The 24,287-nt window shown below is 39.2% G+C and overlaps 1 long non-coding RNA gene across 4 annotated transcripts; it reads right to left on the reverse strand.

Annotated features, from left to right (window-relative positions):
- Positions 1 to 471: 471 nt before the first annotated feature.
- LOC138109127 (uncharacterized) lies at positions 472 to 22,747 on the reverse strand. Of its 4 annotated transcripts, XR_011150294.1 has the most exons (5): positions 22,500 to 22,747; positions 15,715 to 15,861; positions 14,108 to 14,259; positions 2,272 to 2,425; positions 472 to 2,198 (listed from the first exon to the last, which is right to left on the reverse strand). It is a non-coding gene; the product is annotated as an uncharacterized lncRNA (long non-coding RNA). The 4 variants fall into 4 exon arrangements; XR_011150297.1 differs by lacking the exon at positions 14,108 to 14,259; XR_011150295.1 differs by lacking the exon at positions 2,272 to 2,425.
- Positions 22,748 to 24,287: the final 1,540 nt, after the last annotated feature.

Consider the following 24,287-nt stretch of genomic DNA (forward strand, 5'->3'; position numbering starts at 1 on the left):
CCCTCTAAGTGAAGAAATATTTTCTAATATTCAATCTAAACCTGACACAACTCGAGGCCATTTCCTTTTGTCCTATTTCTTGTTACATGGGAGGAAAGATCAACCCCCACCTGTCTGTAATATTCTTTCAGGTAGTGGTAGAGAGCAATAAGGGTCCCTCCTGAGTCTCCTTTTTCCCAGGCTAAACAACCCCCATCTTTGTCTTAGATCAGTTGGAAAATTACTTTCTTCCATAAAAAAATATGGTTCTTTTTATTTTACAGTTCGAGTAGGGCCTGCAGATGTGACCCAAACCTTGATTCATCTCTTTCAAAAGGAACAAAGAACCAGATGTGCATGGAAAAGGCTTTGGCCAGGAATCTAGCTGAGGAAGACCTACAGAGGGCTCCATTTCACACGGCTCCAAAGGGGAAAGGACACTTCTTATTTAGCTGAAAAATAATGACCACTCTCTGAAAACCATATATTTTATTTTCTCTGGGTAATTCACGGACATTTTACAATGGCAATAAAGTTTTAATTTAAAGCATCAATGATGCAATCCTTCAAGAGGTAATGGTTGGTTTAGTATCTGGCAGCTCTTTGGTCCAAATCTCTTGGTCTTCACTTTTCATGGGCCATTAATGAAGAGATGAACTGCAGAAGAGAAACTTGATCCATTAAATCCATGCCATTAGTTCTTTTGTCCTCTTCGCCAATTGTATCCAGATCCAGGCAGTGACTGGAATTTTCCACAAACATCTATTGCTTGTTCCATTTTTCTCTACTCTTTGGACAGTTTTTATTTTGGTTTAAGCATAACTTTTGCTTACAACATCTCTTGCATGGAGAGAAAACTTGCTATGAATACTGATATTTTATTGAATCATTTTATGTCTCAAAAAACCTACGTCTTTGCATAACTCTTGATCTGGAATGTATTGTTTCATTGCCTAAAGAAACATTAATCATAAATTCAAGAAAGACAGGGGAACAGAAATAACAAAGATAAAACTGAAACAAGAAATGCATAAAACATTGGAAAGATGTAAATAAATATACCAAATACACCTGTTAAGTTCCAAGAATATGAATAATTTTATAGAAATAATGGCTTACATGCTAAAGCAAAATGCTTGTGATCATAACTGTTGTATTCTGTTTTGATAGCCCAAGATATTCAACCATTTGGCATCTGAAACATTGAAGTCATTTTCCTTTCAAAGTAAAAAAAAGTATCAGATACCTAAATAGGACCAAAAATAAAGTTTTCCTACCAAAAAATCCCAGCCAAACAATTTTGAGTAATTTTTTTTAAATAAAGATAATGAAACCAGATTTTCTTTTATTCTAAAAAATGCTATGAACATATTTAGCATAGATATAATTTTTTTTAATCTCTTTGCTTGACAAGTTTTTTCTTTGAAATATGATTGCAGCAAAATTCTCAACAATTTCAGTAACTGAGATCCTAAAAGGCAATACCTGTTGCTTGGTGCCAATTATTCTGTGATAGATATTGTGCCATGTATAATACTGTGTATGTTTCTCATTCTTACTTATCACCCTGGAATTTGAAAGTTATTTTAAAATATTAAGGAAAGAGAAAAATTGTCTTCCAAATACAATGGGGAACACAAGAAGAGACAGACATGGTCCAACCAAAGATTCAAAAATATCTACTGTAAGGCAGGGAAGAACAGTGCTCCTTTTCTGGTGCCTCTTCTGTACTTATATGTGGGCAGGAATTTTGGCATCAGGTCCTTAAGTCTGTCAGGTTTGTCACTTAAATCTAGGGGAGCTAGTACTGTTACCCAGCATGGAGGAGTTCAGAAAATGTCCACCAAAAAAAATATGTTTCCAAAGTTAAGAAAAAGAAAGAGAAGGGAATTACAAAAGCAACGAAAATGCTATAAAACAGCTTTACCTACTCATTACCTGTGCCACTTGTAGAGGATTTGGATGGATTTTAGCTGCAGGGAGTCAACTATTCCGACTGTGTATACAGTAAGAACTGCACAAACAGGCACAATCTCCAGGTAATACAATGAACCTCTTATTTTCTTACATTACACGGCAGCACCAGAGGCACAGGTTGTCTCTGCTGCACAGCCTGCCTGCTCCCATGCTTCATGCAGCACTCTTCCTCTGCAGAAAACCGAGCCCACAGTCTTCTTCAGCATATGGATGAGCTTCTTCTTAGGGGCTGTTAACGTATCCTAGGGTTAAGTGAGGATGTCAACCAAAATAACAATACATATTTTTTGAAACTAAAATGAAAAAAAAATTCACCTTAAATAAATCTTAAATTATGCATTTTTCCTGTCTATTAAGTGCTAAATTTCATGTAAAGAGCTTCCAGTGTGCATTGCTCATTGCTCCCTGTCTTTTCTTTCTTCCCTACAAAGACATGAGTAACTCACATCCTTTGTAATGTGGCACTGACCTGTAAAAAACACAAAACAACGTGTTTAACAGAAAGGAGAGAAACATTAAATAGATGTAGAATTATTTTGTTTGTCTCTCAGAATATGCACATACACAAATAAACACCCACACAGCTTTCCATGCTGTTTTACTAAAACAGATCTTCAGACCCCCAGCAAAAAACAGCCACTTATTAGTAAGAATCCAAATAGATATTACAGAGTCTGACTACTTGTGCTTTTGAGATGTAAATATCAAAATTGCTTTTTGAAGAAGTAAAATGCAAAAGCAGTTGAAGTTCAGGATTCAATTTTTTCCTCTTCTTTTGATAAATGCATTTACATTTTAATTTTCAGTGTTTTCAATTTTCATCAGTGAAAGGCTGTATCCCTGGATGAAAAGCACAATAATAAAATGTTCTCCACTCCATAATTTTCTTGTAATTCACAGAAATGATCTGAGGGCATATAGCTCACGACAATATATATTATAGCATTCACTGCAGAGAACTCAATTGTTAGGGCTGCAATTCAAACATATGTATATTAATGAACTGGCTGTGGCTTCATTTTAAATTCCTAAAGACTTTTTTGCTGACATAGAACCATCACGGCTGTAATCTTACAAATCTGCAAAGATTGTCAGAACTGTGCATGTTATTTCATTTATTCAATCAATACAAGTGTCAATGCCAATTATGCTGCAGAAATCCATATAATAGTCCTATTTTTTTAAGTCCATATGGCACCATAGATTATGAGAGGAACAGAAAAATGCGTCATGCCATATCTTACATAATTTGGCAGAGCAGCGTGCCTTTATTTATAAGAACATGCTATAAATCTTGTTCTGCTTTTATTGCAATCAGTTCCCTTTCTACCATCAAAATCATAAAGTAGATTTTACTAATCTAAAACAAAGCAAAAGTCCAAACAAACACTGGAAACATTATTGGTCTTTATCTATAGCATGGGATAGTTTTTAGCTATGCACCTTAACCACTCTGCCTACTAGAAACTGCAGAAAGAACTGTTGTAACTTGCTGAACAGACAACAGCATCTACAGTTAACAACTGCTCACTGCGGTACCCATTATAAAATGCAAGACTGAGCTATAAAAAACATGCAGACTCTATTCTCAAAAAAATCCTGGTACATCAATAATAACATCAGTTGAGAAACCAGAGGATAACGTGAAACACGTAGGAGGTCAGCAAAAGCTCAGAAGACAAAGCTCAGAAGCGAGGCTGAAAAGCAGCACAGAACGGAGACTGCATTCAGCACAGTGCCAGAGAACAGAGACAGGCTGCAAGGAAGAACTGCCTTCCTTGGGGGAGCCTGCCGTTTCCTCTCTGCACAGAGAGCATGCTCCCATAGGGAAGTGTCCCTCTGCCCATGATAAGGAAGCCCAGGGAGTCGTCTGGAGGCTTCTTCTTTGGGGAAACTGCACTCTCCTTTACTGCAGAGACTGAAACAGGTTTCCTTCTGCTTGCAGCTGATACCTTGCCCTGCTCGCATTAATTTCTTTTCCCTTTCTAGTGCTTTATTTCTCTCTGCCTAGGTTTGTGGAAGCTCCCACCAGCTCTCCTTGCACCTAATTAATTTATGTTTTCTGATCAAGTTTAATTTTTCAGGTTTGGTCAGAATTCTCTCCACACAGCTGTCATGTTTGTCATCCTCCTTCAGTACAGACTGAGATGGACCTATAGCCCTCCCTCCTTCAGCTCTGGTGCTGCTGAAGGCACTTCCCATAGGCATCCTCCACCAGCTTCACATCATCCCATCTGGGGAGCAGAGTCTCTTCTAGAGTAGGAGGTGAACAAGCCTGGCTTTAGCAAGCCAGTGAGCAGGAAATAGCTGCTTTCTGGAAACACTTCTAAGGATAAGCATCAGGAAGATCTATTTAAGCTAAAAGTTAGAATGGGCATTAATGTCATGGTTGTAAGGGAGTCAAAAACCACATCACACTGGAAAAAAAAATGCACACACAATAAAAAGCTGGTTTAGGAGTCTAACTTTTAAGAGAAATGTCAATAAACATGAGAATAATATTATGTAACATATTGCTTGCTTGCTCAGATCTGGAGTATCTCCTGATACAACTGATACAATTTCAAACACAAAAAAATATATAAACAGTAAAGTACTTTAAAAATATGAGGATGCATATTCACTTCCACCATATTTATTCCTCATTATATTGACTTAATTATATGGATTATTCTAAACATTATACAGGTGTATTTATTGGCATAGTGATGTTGGCAATTTATTTTTCTTGAGAAAGGGTCTAATGAACCAGTTGAAATCTGAGTATTTTAGTGGAATTGAATACATTGCACTTGTTCACTCACAAGATTGTGTCCTTCACATTTTTAGAAAATTAGGCAAGACTGTTGTGTTCACTCATCCTAAATTTATTTGACCTTAATCCATGCTTGGTAATGCACTGAGAAAGCCGAAAGGGACATAGCAGACATAATAAGAGATGTGCCTAACGGCAGGGAGCAGTTTATTCTAATGATTATTTATAAACCCCTTTAGTTCCCCAAGACATGCTTTAGCAGTTGATTATAGTTTTGTCCAGCATTTTAGAAGCCATTTCTAATAATATGGCAGATTTTTCTAACTGTTAGAATTGTGTTTCTGATTAATTTTGCATCACTAGAGATACTAAGAGGAGATACTTGCTCCTAGTCACAGCCTGTATAGCCAAAGAAAGGGAACTTTGCTGCTGAACACCTACCCCTAGAACAAGCAAGTAGTAGAGTGGCTTTCTAAGTTAAAACTCCCTTTGATTTCTCCAGATAATTTTTTTTCCCAAGTTAAGGCCACAGGGCTTGGCTGTGAGTTTGCAAGTGCTAAGGAGCTAAACTGAGTTTTACTACTCCATTACTCATGTGTCTCTATTTTTCCCCAAACTCTTTATATAGCTGCCACAGTTCCTCTGCACCTTGCAAGAGATGAATGAGCCAAGAAACACCTCTTTAGCAATATCTGTAGCACTTGCCAAGTGCCAAGTCATCTATTTTACCTAGGATATAAGCAGTAGCTCTGTGTGCTAGACTGCAGGCCAACTGTCCTGTAAATAAATCCTGGTCTTTCCAAGTTGACCCTCTGCACACATTTAAACACTTCATCCTTCAGGAGTCAAGGCTGCTCTGGGATTCACAGCAGCTACTGAAGGAGGCTGCAACCACAGACAGCCCTGCAGTAAGCAACTAGGGGCATCAGCAGAGACAGCTTCCCAGAAAAGTTTCTTACCAAAGCTAAGGTCAGAATCTGACCACTTCAGCCTGTGACCTGCTGCTCTCTCTTCCTGCCCAGGTCTGAATCTGGGGTTACAGAAGTTGAAGTTTCCCTCACCATCCTTCTCAGCAGGTATCCATAATGGACAAGGAGTTCACAGCAGAGTACAGAGAACAAGGAAAATAAACAGTGTGATAAGCCAAGGCTTGCTCTTACCTGTATATTGCATTCCCCACTACAAATGTTTGGCAGAGATGTTTGTTTCTTAAGAACCACTAAAGTTATTTGCAAGCTGTTTGTACCACAAAATGGCTGATTGTTCCTATTCATAGGCAGGGCTAATGTATCTTTCTGCCAAAGCAACTTTCATGGAAAACAGAGTTTTAGACAACAACTGCAAAAAATACCCTCTTTACAGAAAGACTCAATCAGCTAACAGTAACCTCCCTAACTCTAGTGCAGAATTGCAGATTTTAGGCAGGAGTCTAAAAAATCTATGGGTGAGGAGAGAGAAATCACTGCATTCTTTCAGGATTACTTTTTGCTCTTGCAGCACCTACTTCTCCAGTGGGTTGGATCCTACAGGATGGCAGCAGTAGCTGTGGATTCTGTGCATCCAACAAGGTGAGATAAACTGTGTTGTGCTGACAAGTGATCCCACACAAGCACTGTAAGCACTACACAAAGACACTTCAACTTGAAAAATCCTGGGGCAATTTATAGTATTGTTTCATTAGTGGCCATGCAGTGTCAGGGGAATTAAGCCCACTGCCTCTTCTGCAGCTATCTCTGTATCCCCTCTTCCCACTGAAGCACAGGCACAGAAATTCCTCTCTCAGCTAAGGAGGGTCTCCTCAACCCACAGCCTGTGTAGAACATCTCAGCACACCCAAGCTGTGAATGTCTGCCCTCCCCATGACCTTCTGCAGCTTGCAGTACCATGCCCTGGCTTATCCCAGGTACAAAGTGAAAAAAAAAACATATTTAGAGTGTGCTTTAGTTTTCTTAGTCTGTAGCTTCTGGATTTGGTGGGCTTTTCTGCTTGCAGCTGAGCTGACTTTCACAGCAAATAGCATAGATTAAGTTCTGTGCTCTGAGCAGGGATTTCTCATTTCATACATCATTTATAACTTTCTGCAGTGATTCCACAAAGTCAGTATCTCTCCGTAACACAAAGATGAGAAGGATGGAAAATATAGCTGAAAAAGTGACAAACCTGCAAATTGCATTTATGTAGAATTCTGTCGCCACAAAGCTTCTACAGCAATTTTATGGAAACCTAGCAAATTCAGTATAACTAAATTTGCAGTTTAGGAAAGTTATGCATTTATGGATTTCAGCACAGTGCCATATTATAGCTTAGCAGAGATGCTAAATATCTCCCACACAAAATGGAAATTAAATCTGCTGTTCTATTTTGTCAGATCAGGTCTTTGCCTATGGTATGTTGGGTATAGATTTCACTGTTACCCCCTCACAGAAGTGAAAAATCACAGAAACAAAACCTACTTTTGCAAAGGTTGCAAATCCTAATTACACCAGGTTGCTCTATAACTGGAAAGCGATGTCTTTTTTCATTTTTTGTTTGCCTGGGATATTTCATCTATCACTCATTACCAGAACATGAATGGAGGTGACTACAGAAGAACACCACATTTTGGTGACATCCAGATTCCAATGAAGTAAACAGCAAAAATCCCATAGGTTTCATTAGAGTCACAAACTGCTCCTTTGTACTGAGTTCTCATTTTTATAGTCAGAGCCAGTTGCCAAAATGCTGGTCCTGGTCCCACTTTCATAGCTGGATAATCAGGATTTACTACGACCTAAGTCAGTGAAGTCAGAATGGTGCAAATGAGAGAACTGAGGCCATCTGCTGTGAATTTCCAGAGACCAAAAAGGAACTGAAGAAGGGAGAGATTTTCTTACCAGCCTTCAATTCCTAATGAGCAAAGGTTTACAAAGAAAGTCCTATCGTGCCTGTCACCCATATTTACCTGTATCTTAAGTCAATAGGAAATAACGTCAGTAGCATACACACGCTCACAAACACATACGTATGAAAACATCAAATTGAATTCAGGTTGAAATGCTTTTCATTTCAGTACAGCATATTGCCATCAGATAAAAAAAAATACATATTATTCTCTGTCTAGTTCTTCCAAAGGAAATAATACCAAAGGTTTAAGAACATGCATTGGCTTCCTTCCTGATAGGATTTAAAATGTTCTTTTCCAATGTAAGTGCAAAACCAAACATTAAGGTTGAAAATCAAGCACACTAGTCACGCACATTCAAAACTGCTGTGAAAAAAATGGACCTTCTGCAGCCAGTGGCAGAACTCCCACTGACTTCCATGGGGCCAAAATTCCACCCAGCTCCTAGGAGAACATTAAATTGGCCACATTGTGCATCTCATTTAATGGACTACATTAGCAGGCATGATTTATTAAGATTCACATTCAATAAAGAAATCAATTGCATTGTGGAAAGTATTTAAATTAATGTATCTGTTACAGCATACGTCTAAACTAAGGTAGCATTCAAAATCTTCCTTTTGCTACTGCCTGGCTTCTTGCTTTCCCAAAAGTATTGCAGTAAGGGAATTTTGAACTTGATTTCCCACTTTTCCCACAGCAGAACAAGGGTGTCACCTACCATATGAATTTTATCAAAGCCGCTTCAGAATAAAAAAGAAATAAACCTTCAAATCAGACTACATTATGGCACAAAATGTACAGAGGCATGAGTAAATGATTTAGGTTTTTTGGTTTGTTTGTTTTTTTTAACTAATTCCCTGATTATTTTTAACCCAATTACAAGTCTGCTGGCTGCCAGTAAAATTTGGATCCAAATTTTTCTGCTAACCAAGTGGAATTGTTTGGATAGTACAGTCAGAATTTCTAACATGTTAATCAGGTTTCTTTCTGACTTTTTTAATAACAAAAGTAATTGGGTACATTAAAACTGCAATTCTTGAAAGTCCAAGACAAACATCATAATAAAATACTAATTTCTTTAGGGAAGATTCTAGTATAATAAAGAAACCAAGAGGATTTTATTGAAATTACTTCCAAAACCTATAAATTTAACAGATTAATCTACTTTCCATAAGTTTTTCTGCATCTTGGGTAGTTTTATAGGAGGACTGGAATTACATATTCTGTTATGAGACCACAACACCTTTTAAAATGTCATTAATATCTTGTCACTTCATTGTGGCCAGAACAGACAAACACAATTTTCTTTGCCTTCCTATACTACAAAGTTGGAAGGACTTCACTTATTTTGCTTTGTCCAGTACCTTCATTTGGCCTCAAGTACCTCAGTAAGTGAGTGGCCAAGTGGTCGTGCCCTGCAGGTCAGTGCTTCCCTGTGACCCTGCAAGAGCAGTGCATGGGCTTTCCAGATACCAGAACCCTTTGTGCTACAAACAGTAAGAGAACACCAGAAGCAGAGCACCAGGGTGACATTCAGGGGCATTCAGGGGCTCTCACAGGAGGGGATGCACAGCACAGGACTTGAGGCACTAGGGCACCCTCTCTGCCCCAAAAATGGCAGACCCTGACCATGTGGAAAGCATGCACAGAATCATAAAGAATGATATTAACCTTCAAGAGCAAATAATTGCCACCCCCAGCAAATAATTGCCACCCCAACCAGTCTCAAACTAAATATTTTCAGGCAAATCTGTACTGAAAGGGAATAAAGCCTGACCACTGCAGGCAACTGTCAGAAACTCTAAATAATGAGATTTTGTTATAGGCATTTCTTAATGCAGAACAGCAGTAGCAATGAATATGCTGGGACAATGCAGGGGTTTTTATTCTCCTTCTGTGAAAGAAAATAAATAGGGAACTTCATATATTCATTGGCTCCAAAATCAAGGAAAAATAATCACAACCACACTGCAAAACCCATTGCACAACCAAGTTGTTTAACTTCTTTTGAGTGCTTGATTAAATATTCTCCTAAAAGATGTACTTTACCTTTGCCATAAACAAATCAAGAAATGCCAAATTTACCACACTCCTTGATAAATTATTCCTTTTCTCCCTGCTAAAAAACTGCATCTTCTTTTGGGACTCATTTTATCTAATGTCAATTTGCAGTCATCTTGTTATGCCTTTCTCAGCAAGACTGAAAATCCTCAGCAAGAGCCTTGGTGAAGAACCATGTGGCATCTTTGTTATGCCTTAAGCACCCTTTCTTCAAGCCCATCTCTCAACCTTCCCTTTGATAAGAAGTGAACATACTTGCAGCCCCTCTTTGCTTCTCAGCCCTTGCGGTCCTGCACTTTACATCTTATTCCTCTTTGGTATATGCTCTCTTATTTGTGCTGCCAACTTCATGAAGCAGGAGCCTCCTGAACACACCATCAGTATCCTTTGTCCAGTAAAACTCTCATGGAAACTCAGCTGTTAACCACTGAAATATGATCTTCTGCTGTGTCTCCCCTGCCCTCCAAAATGGCAGGAGAACAAGAAACTTTTGCAGCAATTTCAGTACTGAATATTCTATTTTTTTAACCTCCTTCTGTGAGCACTTGGTGCCCTGGAACTACTCCTGAAGTATCTTGGGAGATACAGACCATCACTGTAATGATTTAGATTCCCTTCTCCTTTCCTTTTCCCACTCATGTTTCCCACCAGCATGGTACTGGTGAGGTTTGTCACTTTCCTCCAGTTCCCAATGGCTTCATCTGGCCACAAATATTGTGCCTCACACTGTAACTTCTTTTACAATCTTTGGTTTTTTCTTTTTTCACAGTGAAAAGAGAATACAGTTTATTAGTGGATCCTGTGGGGTTTTCTCAATATTACTAGAAGAGGCCAATATTTTGCTGACTAAAGGAAATTTATAAACAGCCAATTTCTAAATGAAACAGATGGCTTATTAAAAATGAGCAGTCACTTCTTTGGCACACAAAAACAGTTTTAATTCTCTTTGTATTATAATATTACTAGTTTTGTGTATGTTAGAAGTAAGAAGAGTGACAGTTATCATAGTCCCACCATGTTAAGCAACAAATAAAAAATAAATGGTGTCGTTTTGTTACAAATTGCAAAGATTCTGTTACCTTTACTTACATATATGTATGCATTGGGTCTCTGGGGCAGATTTCTGGTAATGGAAGGGGGGGCATCTCTGTGAAGCTGCTGTAAGCTCTCCCCACATCCAACAGAGCCAATGCCAGCTGGCTCTAAGACAGACCCACCATGGCCAAGGCCAAGCCAATCAGAGATCGTAGTAGCACCTCTGGGATAATATTTTTAAGAAGAAAAAACGTTATTGGGCAGAAGTAATTGCAGCCAGAGAAGAGAGGAGTGAGAACATGTGAGAGGAACAGCTCTGCAGACACCAAGCTCAGTGCAACATGAGGGGAAGGAGGTGCTTCAGCTTCTGGAGTAAAGATTCCCATGCAGCCTGTGGTCCATGGTGAGGCAGTTGTGCCCCTGAAGCCCATGGATGGTAATTGGTGATTTATCTCTCCCTGCCCTTATCTCAGCTTCCAAACCTTTCACTATATTTTCTCTTCCCTGTCCACTTGAGGAGGGCAGTGAAAGAGTGGCTTTGGTGGGCATCCAACATCCAGCCAGGGTGAAATCACCACAGAGTAACAGAACTAAGTAAAAAATATTAAGCTGATACTGAAATAATGATCAACTGGTTTCAGTAATTGTCAGACATCCCCAAAATTGATTCAGACCTGCTAGACAGAAGATACACTGTAATGGACTTCTGAAGTGGCTGTTTATGCAATGGTGCCCCTTCTTCATCTAGCTCAGGGTTAGATCTCTAACACATGTTGTGGGTAATCTAAGTTAGCTTTTTTCTACTTAGAAAGTGAAAAAAACAATCCTATATGAGACAGTCCTAACTTTGCAAATGCAAAAGTGAATAGACACATTTTCTTGCAGTGCTTGACAAAAATCTGGAGGAATTTCCTGCACTTTTGCATCAAAAGTCTCCAAGAAAAACTTCACACAAACGTCATACATATATATATATGATATTATTAGAAGACTGAAAATGTCACACCAGTCTTACTCACATCCCCAATATTTCCTAAGAGATGAAAACAAATTAAAAGAAGAAAAGCTTGCCTCATACAAAGACTGTGACTGTTCATGTGAACCAAACTTCTCAGCTAAATCCTGAAACTGGTGATATTTCCTTTTCTTACCAGTGTGCTGTAGGAAACAAGCAGCTGTGAATATATTTGTTTGAAACTGAAGAATATTACTCTCTGAGAATACTAATAAACCTAAAGAATATTAATACAGTTATATCTAGATGAATGCTATGATAATTCATCATTTGAAATCACTATTTGGATTTTCTTCACAGATACAAAGTAATTGAGCTCTAGAATTACGTTCAGCAGGAAAAGGGGGTCACTGCAAAACCTGTGTACACACAAGCAAGCTAGCATTTTTAATGGCCAAGGATTTGCATGTTTGTTGATTATCTAGTCTGTGGAGCTTCCAGAAACTTTAATCAAGGACTAACCATGGCAGAGGAAAAGGTTATCAGCTTAGTCAGAAACACATACCCGTAATGGTTAGCTTCCCAACCTTCCCAAGTCAGCCTACACTGTACTCTGCTAGAACAAAGTCACTGACACTATCATGAGATATTGGTATATACAAGCTAAGTCTGAGGATTTCAAAAGATGTTCAAAGAAAGTAACCTCCTGACTTTCTACAACTGGGTCTCTGTGACTTGATGCTATGAATAATGAATTTGCAGTAATTTCATTTAGAAAGAAGCAAAGGAAAAGGTCACTTCAAACATGGGAAATTAGGCAATGTGATTCTACCAGAAATCATGTTGAAAGGATTTGTTTCTTAAAAAAAAAAAAAAAATAGAAGAGCGGCTAAATAGATTAATCTTGTTTCACAGATGTTTGACAGAAAAGAATGCATGAAAAAAGCCCCAGCCTCTACCAGAGACACTGCCACATCCAGGCTGTGACTCAGTTGGACAAACAAAACACACATAGGCTGCATTCTTCTTCAGTTGTTACCTCCCTTCCGTAGGATATTACACATTGGAAACACTGCAGCTGCTCCATGCCACACTGAGGGAAACAGCACGGGCTCTCACTGCTGCAGGATTTGGTCCAGAATAGCTGAAGACACCATGGCTTTACCTTGCCACCTTTCCCAAGCATTAGCAGAATAGTACAGGGAAACAGAGTACCAGAAGTCCTGACACATCCTAAGTACAGTGACTAGATTTTTGAAATGCCTTTACCCAGCAGGACAGCAACTGAGGGCATTTTTAATATCCATGTTTTATCAGATCATCCTCTCTAACCAATAGTAGTTTTAGATACTGATGTGGGTCTGCACATCCTTTAGTAGCTGGCCTCTCCTGTGATAAAACATACTATTTTCTATCTTATAGCTTCTCTCCACCCTAAAAGGTCATTCATGCATTTGTCATACTGGGTAACATTTATCTGCAGTAATAGTGATAGATATTTTTAAGTCTTAAATTATTAGTAGTGTGGCAAGCATCTAATTGCTGTATTTGGTCTAAAACCAGAAATAATATCCAGTCTGAGCTGAATTAAAAGCCAGACAGTGACAAAACCAAGAGGATTTGTGTGTGTGACAGTGCACTTGATTTATTGCTTCAGATTGCAAGCAGTGAAAGGCAATGTCAGTACTTATTTGCAGGTGACAAAAAGATATAAAGAGGTTATTATAAGGACTCCAACAAGTTTCCACGGGTCTGATCTGGGAGAAGATAATAATGCCAGGTACTACACAGGGATGGAGAAGAAACACAAGAGACTAACTGCACTTGCAGGAGCTTCCCAGAAAGAACCTAAGGGCTTCAGCCCCCAAGAACTGTACATGTCCAAAATACAGATTTTTAAAGCTTTTATCTAGTCCTGAGGCATTTCAGCTGCAAATAAATAGTAAAGTCCCCAGGGCATGCAATATTTTGCTTCTAGGTGAAAAGCTATGCTCAGAAATGAAGAGCTCAGCACTGAGTTCACACCTAATTCCCAGCAGGACTGGCACAGTAAGGTCCCTCATCTGTCTCCTTGGTTCAGCCCCACAAGGCCATGCATCCTGGCAATCTGTATCCCAAACACAGCAGACAGCACACCCTTTGGATCACTCACAGGGGCTGTCAAGAGAAATGCACTCAAATCCCTGATGCTTACACAGCCTGTTTCTCAGACCAGGACCATCCAGCCTCAGGATACCCAGCGGTGAGTCACTGGCAATAAAACCTCAGCAGAGTCATGTATTTCACACTTGTCTCTTTCATGCTTTCAGTGGGCCACTGAACAAACACAGTCAGTCAGGGTGGGCTTCACCTTCTCTAATTTCAACTGCCTGAAAATTAAATGCCTATTCAAGGAGATATTGTTAACACAAGGAGAAACACTTGCAGGGAACAATTTATCCCATGCTTCTCGGACACACACCTTAGGTCAGACTGTCTCAAGGAGTCTCTGTCAGGGATTTGGGACGTCTGTTCAGCAGCACAGTGCAATCCATGGTGTCCTGTAGTCCAGGTCACTCTGTCATCAGCCCAGAGGAATCCTTGGGCTCTCCCTGCACACAGGTTGAGGTTCTCCTGCAGAAACAGCCAGGGTATGCAGAGGGGCAGGAAGAACTCTGGGTTTACCCTCAGACATAGTTGGATTGCAGCTGGAGTAGACATCTGAGTATGAACAACATGGAGTGTATTGCAGTACTACATACTGTAATATAAACACAGCCTGTATTCACAGCTTACGTGAGGACCCTTTTAGCCAGACAATTAGAAGACAAATCCAGAATTTAATGATACATACCTTAATGATACTTTTTATGTCCCTTATGAAACAAATAATACCAGAATAAAGCATGAACATGCTTTCTCTCACTATCTTTCAGACTGACTGGATACCAATGTCACATACATTTTAATGCTAATTACATTTTTCTTCAATTTAATATATTACAGTAGATTTTGTATAAATATGGGGCTGGATTTGAAACAATTGTGTCTAAAATAAATACTCATTGAAATTTCACTTAAATGAAAGAAATAAATTTTAAAAATCTGGTCATATTTGGGCAAACTTTTCTATTTTTTCTTCAACTAGAATTGGCCAGGTCAGTAATTAAAAGAAGCTTCTTTCCCATTCTGTTTTACTCTCTTCTAAAGATAAGGTCTTAACTGTAACTTAATAAGGCTACTTTTCAGAACAATGATACAAAATTATGCTTGAACTAGAAGTAAGCACAAGCTGGTCTCAAATACATACCATGGTATAACATGACAGCATTTAACATTACAGTGCTGAGATACCCTTAGTAGCACTTTGGTTGCCACAATTAAGTCTTCAACACTGGGCTACCCTAATGCTTTGGGGAATCTGCACAAAAGGAATAGTACTTTGGATATTATGTTTTTATTGAGCATAGAGGTGGACTAGATGAAGACTAAGCTATTAACCAAGTGCACTTATCCCCAGGTTGTCACAGGTTTCTTTTGAATAGTCCCAAGTTTCTTCAGGATTTATGAGCTTAAGCATGGAGCTACCTGAATAACATGAAGTAGATGAGAGAGGAGATGAGTACCATCAAAAAGCATTATTTTCACTTAGAAATTCTTGCTAAAGAAAATGCTACTGGAATAGCTACATTGTTGCAAAACAGGTATTTAACTAACCTGCTTTGTTTTATAAGCATGTAAGATAAAACTAATGGATGCCTGGCATACAACAAACATTGAAATATAGGCTGAAAAACAGCCTATTGCAAGCAAATAAAAGAACTTCTCCTGGAACTGTCTTCTGTAATCCAAATTTATCTTAGTAAAACAAGTTAGGGCTTTTGTGGCCTCTTAGAGAGCTGAAGTATTTGGGGAACTCCCTAATCCAGCCAATTTCATAGGTGCAGTGAGCTCTTGATCTCAGATAACCTCCTCCCTGTCAGTGTCACCAAAACACTCTCCTAGCAGACTTTTACCTAACAGAACCTGTAAGAATTTCATACCAGGTTAGTCAAGAGAATGAGTTTTTCAGTTACTACCAAAGTTCACCTTTTGAGGAAAATCTGGCATCAGTGGGAGACTCTCTCCCTTATTTCTGCCCTTTTCTTGATCACCTGGGGGGGCTGGTGACACCTTTGGGCTGTATGGTCTCCTCCAGAGATGCCTGGCCATTAATGAATAGAGCTGCCACTAACCCTGGGGGAAAAAAGAAAAAAAAAAAAAAGTCATTCTGACAAAGTACCTAGCAAATTCAGTCAGAAGTGGTAGTTGTAGCTATGTGGAAATCCTGGACAAATGTAAATTTCTACCGCATGGATTGACTCTACAGCGTCTGCACAGAAAGCTCAACAATTTTGGTTTTGTTGCTTGTATCCACTGTCTTTGCTGGACATTCTGCACACATACCTGGATCACAGTGTGGCTGTGTTCAACACATAGGTGCAAAACCTCTCTGATTAGAAGTAATCATTGTGTGCATGCTACATGGCACATACACAGCATTCCCCAGGAGAAATAGAGAAGCTCAGCTTCTATGGAACTGAGCCCCTTAGAAAACACTAACTTTGAAACAATCAGATAGGAAGACAATTGGTTCTAGGGCTTAAGAAAATAAAGAAAATAGGTTTATCTGCTGCCATTACAGCTTTAAGATAACATTTTCTCTTCTGGGGATGCAACCAGGAAAGAGTGCTGTGGGCCATCACCAGGACTGGCCCTGCTATTGGTTCATCTCTTGGAACCTTTGTCTGGCAGATGCTGTATGAAAAAGTACAGTTTTGTACCATCTACCTCCAGCACATGCTGCTGTGGGTTCACTGGAGTGGTTCTGATTTACCGTGTCTGGCCAGTGAACAGTACACTGAGCTAGGCAAGGCTCTGCAGCCAGGCGAGAAGCAGGACAGACAGGAACCTGGTGAGGCAGATCATTCTCAACAACAGTCCCTAATACAGAATGAAGTGGCAGAAACAGTACATTATGGATATTATCGTCATTATCTCTTGCTACCTCTAATAGGTTCTTATATCATTTTGCTCATTTTTATAGCTTGCTGGCTCAGAACCGACATTCTTCGTAATTCACTGGAAGAAATGCTTGATTTCAGCTCCCCTTGTTCTAACCATCCACAGAATGGATGAAATAGGGATGTGACTGCTGGAGTAGATCAACCCTTTCTTGCATAATTTAAAGTAAGACATTTATAAAGCATGGTATTGTTTATACACAAAGGGATAAAGGAACATTCCTTTTACATTTGTTTTGGGCTAAACTTTTTTTTTTCATTTCTTCCTGTTGATGAAAAAAAACACAGAAAGGAGAAAACTAGGCAAAGCACCACCCTCATGAAGCTGCAAGGAGGGATTCAGCAGGAAAAAAATCTCAGAAGACTATGTAAAATAGTTACACAAATTCCTGAACTACTATCTGTAGGATTTTCCCAGAAGATAACTGATAGTCTGCCTCTTTCAAACTGTCTTAGGATGTGAAACAGAATGATACTTCATTATAGAAATGTCAGAAATTTTTTCAGCATTTTTATCATCTGAATATGAAAGCTCTTCTGTGAGAAGGATAACAACAGGTTAGTCATCTGTGTTATGATAGAAACTCCTCTGGAAATACAAAAAAATTTAAAATCACCACTATCCTGTGGGTGTGCCAAGAGCCTGCATGGGGGCAGCTCTGGGGAGCAGGTAAAACCTGCTACTTTCTACCTCCTTCTTCAGCTTTTCCTTCTCAGCTTTCCCCCATGTATCTGCTGACAAAAGCAGTGCCCTGGGTTTCTGCATGACCTGCAGGGGTTCACACCCCAACGAGGAGGCTCAGGGAAAGCAGGGAGATCCCAGCTTGGGGACACATGGAATGGGGGGGGAAGGGGTATTGTAGAACATGGGCGAGGGAAAGCAGAAGCACTGGGGTTGCAGAGTGGAACCCAGGCTGTAAGGAACATAAGAGCACAGAGGCATGAGTGTGGGGTCTTGGGGGAGGAAAGCCAAGTCTGGAAACATGGAGCAAACATGGGATCTCAGTGGGAAAACAGGATTCTGCATAAAGTGTCTGAGTGGTAGGAGGTCTGAGATGAAAGAGAAGGAACCTGCTATGCATACAGGAGAAAAAGGGATACTGCCACCAGCAACACTCCACCATGCAAAATAAAACAAAATTTAGCTACTGAGTGTCACTATTGAAAGAGGCAGTTTCAGGTGTCACAACCACTGATGTCTCATACTGTCAGTCTTTATTAACCTGCCCACACTTATTTCTTTTCATACCCCAATCACACTGGTATTTCTGAGCATTCTGTTGGACCTGTCCTTATTACACTCAATAAGTATTCTTCAAAATGATTGATCTGTTGTGGGAAAAGGAACAACTCACTGAGGAATGGAGGTGAGTTTTCTGCCTCTCTTCCTTTGTATTCTTTTCTAGACTATGCATTACTCTCTTATTCTCTTCTTTTTAAGTACAGTCAATTCCCTACAGTCTCTCTTCCTTAGCAAGTCTTCTTATTCTGTTTATTACTGACAGTGCCCTTTGCTATGTCCCTCTAGTCTTGCTTTACAGCTGGGCTGGGCCAGTATTGTTCCAGCTGTTCTAGCTGAGGTCCTGGGTGACATGACAGACAGTAGTCACACATCCCCTGAAACACCATATACACATACGTGTATACGTGTTCAGTGTTTGGTTTTGGTAGGAGTTTACACATCGTGTCTACATTTAATTATGCCTCTTAGACAAGTAAAAAGACTTGCACTTGAGAAAGAAGATAAGTAGGCTTGTGATTATCCTCTTCTGCTGTGGGTGCTTGGTCTAATCTTAGACAGGCTGCCAAGAAACCTCTATTCCCAATACAGCCAAAATAACCTTTATCTGTAGGAAGTTCTGTTTGCTGGAGACATAGAAACTTTGAGCATAGTCCTTATCACAAAGCTTGTCACAGTTGTACACTGTGTGTAAACTGAACCCCAGCCATCAGAGGTCAGAAGCATGAAGTCCAAAGCCCTGAATTTTATTTGGACTTCTGCAGGTTGGTTTGGGGAAAAGATACTATGTTGTGCAGGTTCATGGTGTTTTCTGCAGAGTGCTGGAATGGTCAGCGTGCCAACCTTTTTCATGCTTCCTATATATTTATCAGAGATAACATCCTGCTACACAGTGCTTCTTTTATTCTGGGGTTCCTATAGGCAGCTGACACAAACAGCAGCAAGGAAGCACAGATACATCTGCCAAATACTGTTTTCTTCTTCAAGTTCTGGAAAAGTTGTATTTGACGAACAAATATAGATGTGATTATTACTTTAAGACCTCTCATTTGAGAGCTGTTTGTGTAAGAATGTATTTAAGATCTGGAGTAGACTCTTTTTTCTGCATGCTTTGCAAAAAGACACAGTCAGAACCTCATATTTCCCCTTTCAGTTCTCCCTATTAAAGTGGATGTAGAAAATTTGGTTTTATGTCTTGAAACTATTAATGACAATACATTAAGGCCACACACCATTGGTAGTTTGCTCATGAATACCACAAACCAGTAGAAGCACATTTTTAAACTGGTGGCTTCTCACACCATTGGATTTCTCTTCCAAAACTGGAATGAACTTCTGATGAAAGGGAGGCACCTATGCAGTTGCTAGACAGGAGCTCGCACCTGTACAAAGCAATGGACCTGTGCCCATAGATTTCTTCCAGATGCCAGTAAATGCACCAGTACATGTGTATTTTTCTTGGAGTTACTGATACACTATTTTTCATAAATGAAAATATCTATGAATCCTGTCTATAAATCAATCAGCTGTAATTTTCAGCCTCAATAGCAGTAAAATGTGATAGATAAAATACGTTGCCAATACAATTTCTTGATCACAGCTGACTGTCTTGGACAATGCTGTGAGGCATAAGAAAACAAAGCATTCCTATTCCATAGTAATGCCATGGTTCTTTAATGACAGTGAAGATTGTTGCTGAGAATCCTCTTCATAACACTGACTTCATACAGCTCTATCTTAGGATATTTTTTTCAAGTGATAATTATCTAATCATGCATTCATTCAACATGAACTTTGTCTTCACACGAAGAGATACAATATCATACAGTTTTAAATAAAACATTGAACTGCAACCATGTATTTTACTTTTGTTTGCAATGGCAGAATATACAGTCATGCTAGCTTTTCAGAGGAAGCACAAATTAAAAATGCATATTATGAAATACATTTCATGTGAACAAATGAAATGTTTCATCACTTGACTAGGCTAAAGAATTAATTTAATGTATTAAAATGAAACTACATAAATTACAACAGAGAAAATATTGGCAGAGTACCAAATTCAGATTATTATTACCTGCTGTCCTACAGAGATTGTCAAAAAATGAAGGATTCTATATTCTTGTTTTTCTACTTCAACTCACCACCCACCCCACTCATGGTTAGAAATCACCTTTAGTTTAAGAAGGATATACTGGGGCAGCAGATAGAGTTCACACAAGCCTACGGGTGAGCTGTAATGCAGAGTTTTTAAATCTTAGGAGCAACACTGCGCATTACAACCTCTGCATCACACAGCCCAGCGCCAAGACTGCAGGGATGCTGCAGGGTGAGAGCACACCAAAGGTACAGCCCTGTTTAAAAGCCCTTCACAGTACTTCACTTATACAAATTACAGTCAGGAAGAAAAGAAAAAGATAACACAGATTACCCTGTGCCACATTAACAAAATTTCCTACAGCTGTGGTTTTCTTAAAAGGGTAAGCAGAATCTGAAATCTGTCGTGCTTTTAAAAGATGAGAAAGGGCTAAGGTATCTGCACACATACAGCAGGTACCTAATTTCAGTCCTTTTCTCTATATATATTTGGGAAAAACTAACATGAATATTAATAGCAGAATCCCCATTTTGGAAGCTTTTTCCACCAGAAGGAAGTGTGTAATAACACTACCTCATGGACACTAAATGCACATACGACGTGAAGAAGCAAGAGAAAATAGTTGAAGTAATAGGAAAGCACATCGAGTTTAGCAGTTGTTTTCCTGACCCTGGATCCCATTCAATCCACTAAGTAAGGGCATAAATAGTTAAATAACAGCACCTTCTGAAGCCTCAGGTGCTCAGGTTGCTCAGGGGTGACCCAGAAGGAGCTATCTAGCCAATGGCCATTTATGCCTTCCTCCTGATCTGCTTACTGAAATGTTTTCCCCACTGATAAAGGCAGTTAAGCATGATTTTCCATGCACCTGCTTTGGGGACTTGCACAGCTCTGTAACCAGCTCAGCTGCACAGGGGGAAGGCTATAAGAAACTTGGGTTTCACTGTTTACATTTTTTAAGCATTCATTGGGGTCAGCTGAGATCAGATCTCATACTAAGAGAGAATAAGGCTGAACAATGGCAAGACTGAACAAGATATGAGTATTTAGGAAGAATAGACTTTGTCCTTACAAAGACAAAATGATAGAGACAGAAACTGCTTTCTGCTGGAAAAAAAAATGCACTGCATATGTAAAGCTGGAAGATGCCTAGGGGAAAAGACAAAGTTGATATGAGTGTGAGTGGCATCTTGGGGAAAACCCCAGCTGACAGAAGGAGGCTACATAGAGGGAAGAGTGCTGGGACTTACTAGACGACTGACTGGCACATATGTGCTTTCTGGTGATTAAAATAAGCCATTTAAAAACAGACCTGCCTGAAAAGCAAAAAAGTAAATTACATTATACTGGATGGAACAGCTACCAGATGGTCCAGTTACCAGCAGCTACTAGATTTTGGTTTTGTTTTTTTAAATACACACACACTCACACGAGCAAACGCTCATGGGCCAAACTGGACTGTAAAAGCCATCTGGCACTGCCTGTGTAAGTTTACTACACTGTGAAACCTCATTCTCTCTGACATTATTTGTGGTTAGAAGACTAATTCCAGTCTCAGCCAGGCAACTAGGCTGCAATCTGGAGCATGAGAATCAGAGGGCAACAGAAACAAAGAGGGAGCCATAGGGAGGATTTTCAGCTGTGAAGAAGCAACTTCCAGAAGGAAAATGAACTTCATTTTCTCAGTTCCTAAAATGAGTAATGGATGGTAAAGAGAAAATTTCCTCCATTCTTTGCTATAAATCAAATACTGTAAAACACACGTGCACCCTTTTACACGTGGCAGAACTCCACAATCCTTTTCTAAATAGGATTTGTATTTTTTACAGTCACCTGCTGCTTTCTTCTGTCTTCTCCAACTCCTGTCCATTAGGACATCACAGTATTAGATGACTTTCTATTCTTTACTCACGCACCTATACTTCCAGTTCAATACCACTTCCCTGCTCCGGCACATTAAGGAGTCTGTGATCAACTCCAGGTGTATCCTAAAACTAAAGAAGAAGTATCTGCCACCATGCACAAATGACATTTGATATGTCATCACAAAGCACTTATAAAGTACACTTGTAGCACTCATCATATCAATATCTCCTGTGCACCTTTTTCCTAACTTTTAAGGAAGGTGTTTAACAATGAGTATTCCTAAAGAATTTCATTCTGGTAGTAACTAGGAATTATTTTAAATAACAATTAAGGCACTAAAAAAAAGTTAAACACCTATCTATCATTGCACTAAAGACAATGTCCTTGCCCTGAGATCTAACCTGGCAAATAACTCAGTACAGTCAGAATTCAGCTTAGTTTCATTAAATATTCTCCTTGGCTAAAATAATTTTTTGTTGTAAAGAAGGAAAAAGAAATAAAATGCAAAGAACAGATTTCAGATCTACAAATATGCACCAACAATCAGTATGGAGCTAGGTTTCTACCATACTAAAAGCTACATCTGCATCACATGTGTTAGAGGTACCTGTTCCTTTCCAAGTGAGGAGGAATACCAGTGCTTCAGTACTGGTGCTAGATCAACGTCCAGAGCCCAAACTGAGGTTTAACACATGGTACAAACACAGCCCAAAGTAAATGCTTGGCCCATGTTTACCTTCCAGTCCCCAAAATTCACTCACAAAACTTTGAAACGTGTGAACATGAACCATCTCTGATCTTCAGAGCATCCTGACAAAGCTTAAAGCACTGCAACCAATGGCCAAGCTACTAACATTGCCATACAGCCCACCTGTGAGAGCAGAGAGGCTCAGGTTTATTGAATTCATCTATATAGACTTGCCCTTGCTCTACTTCACAAAGAAAATTCAAGTAACTTAAGTTGTGGCTGAGCACATTTACACAGGCACTGGATGTAGTTCAGTTTGTTTTCGATATTCTGAGATGGCAGTTTAGAACTCTGAATTAGGAGGTTATAAAATTTATGAGTCTTTAATCTAACAAGAAAAATGCTTGTGAAGGAGATAGTGGAAGCTTCAGGCTCCCCCCTGTAAGGCTACTAACTCTTTGCAACCAATTCAACCCAAATTGTTCCTAGGAGAATAGCAAGTCAGACAAAATGTTATAAAAGGCCAATTATCACTACATAACTAATTCTTAAATTAATTCAAGTTACAGATCATGCTCTGATCACAAAAGATGACACCTGCAATGCTTCTTAGCCATTTTCTCCACAGAAACACTCTAGAAAAGTAAGGCAAATAACTAATGTGAAAGCTAGGATAGCTCACTGGGATTTCCATAATCCCCTTTCCTCTCCTTCCCATCTTAAAACCATTGTTTTCATGCTTGAAAACATCGGCTGAGGAAGCTGATCCACAGAGCTTCAACCCAATTATCTCCAGAGGTCAGGGTGGGCTCAGTCCCACCTCTGATTATTGTCTGTATTTTAGAATCTAGATATCAGCTATATATTTTAGAATAACTTTAAAAAGCAGAAATATAAATATTTTGAATATAGTAATTTGATAATAATCAGGCTCTAGGTATTTTATTTTACAGTAGTGGAAATACTAAGCTTTCATTATGATAATTCTGGGGTATATAGAGAGAAAGATCCATTCCCCAAGGACCTGTGTATTTCTTCACCAAGTGTTAGAGTTCTGTTAGGCCTCTGAACTCTAAAACTTGAAACACACCAAGTCTTCATGTGTACTTATGATGCCTTTAATGGAATTTCACTGGTGGAGGATAGCTCTTCAAAACTTCTTATTATAGGACCAGAAGATGACAAATGTATTTTTTTGCTTGAACTCCTGAGAAGCTGTATACAAAAATGTTCATGAGTCAGTCTGGAATTTCTCAGCCTTTCCAGACCCACCACAAACAAAAACATGGGCTGGAGGTCTCACTTCTTCAATTTGTAATAACCTTTCTAGTTGAAAATAGTTGCATTTAAAAAAATACAATTTGCAGCAGATTTGGTGTATTTTAAGGACTTCTGGTTTGTTTATGCTCATTTTCTGATCATACAAACCAAGAGACATTCCTTTGGATTTTTAAGTTTTTGACAAAACTAATCCTTGGGGTGTATTGATAGATACATATAACTGGTAAGCCCTACCAGAAAATGAAACCTGGGCACCTTTTCCCAAGGAGGACATAATCAGATGTGCCATAGCAGAGAATGCTCTGTTCCTATGGTCCTGTAATCCCTGTGACTCAATATGCGACCTCCTATTTACAAGCAAGTGCTCCCACTAAAAGAAAATATATATATACATCCACAGTTACCCTACCCTTCTGCAGGCACCTG

Source organism: Aphelocoma coerulescens, chromosome 4 (assembly GCF_041296385.1).
Source record: "Aphelocoma coerulescens isolate FSJ_1873_10779 chromosome 4, UR_Acoe_1.0, whole genome shotgun sequence".
In the NCBI taxonomy this organism is placed as follows: Eukaryota; Metazoa; Chordata; class Aves; order Passeriformes; family Corvidae; genus Aphelocoma; species Aphelocoma coerulescens.